The 561-nt window shown below is 54.5% G+C and overlaps 1 protein-coding gene across 2 annotated transcripts in view; it reads left to right on the top strand.

Moving 5' to 3' along the window:
• LOC104983314 (solute carrier family 22 member 23-like) overlaps window positions 1-561 on the top strand; it is a 106,128-nt gene that overhangs the window by 29,497 nt on the left and 76,070 nt on the right. The window lies entirely within an intron of this gene.

The raw sequence follows: 561 nt of genomic DNA, 5'->3' as shown, positions 1-561 counted from the left end.
CATTACCCAGGATGCTCTAGGCTCAGGCTGGGTCCTAACCACTCTCATTACCCAGGATGCTCTAGGCTCAGGCTGGGTCCTAACCACTCTCATTACCCAGGATGCTCTAGGCTCAGGCTGGGTCCTAACCACTCTCATTACCCAGGATGCTCTAGGCTCAGGCTGGGTCCTAACCACTCTCATTACCCAGGATGCTCTAGGCTCAGGCTGGGTCCTAACCACTCTCATTACCCAGGATGCTCTAGGCTCAGGCTGGGTCCTAACCACTCTCATTACCCAGGATGCTCTAGGCTCAGGCTGGGTCCTAACCACTCTAATTACCCAGGATGCTCTAGGCTCCGGCTGGGTCCTAACCACTCTCATTACCCACAATGCTCTAGGCTCAGGCTGGGTCCTAACCACTCTTATTACCCACAATGCTCTAGGCTCAGGCTGGGTCCTAACCACTCTCATTACCCAGGATGCTCTAGGCTTAGGCTGGGTCCTAACCACTCTCATTACCCAGGATGCTCTAGGCTTAGGCTGGGTCCTAACCACTCTCATTACCCAGGATGCTCTAGG

The sequence above is a fragment of the Bison bison genome, unplaced genomic scaffold (genome assembly GCF_000754665.1).
Source record: "Bison bison bison isolate TAMUID 2011002044 unplaced genomic scaffold, Bison_UMD1.0 scf7180017862188, whole genome shotgun sequence".
In the NCBI taxonomy this organism is placed as follows: domain Eukaryota; kingdom Metazoa; phylum Chordata; class Mammalia; order Artiodactyla; family Bovidae; genus Bison; species Bison bison.
The sequence above is the reverse complement of the archived record's forward strand: the minus strand, read 5'-3'. Positions and strand labels throughout refer to the sequence as shown.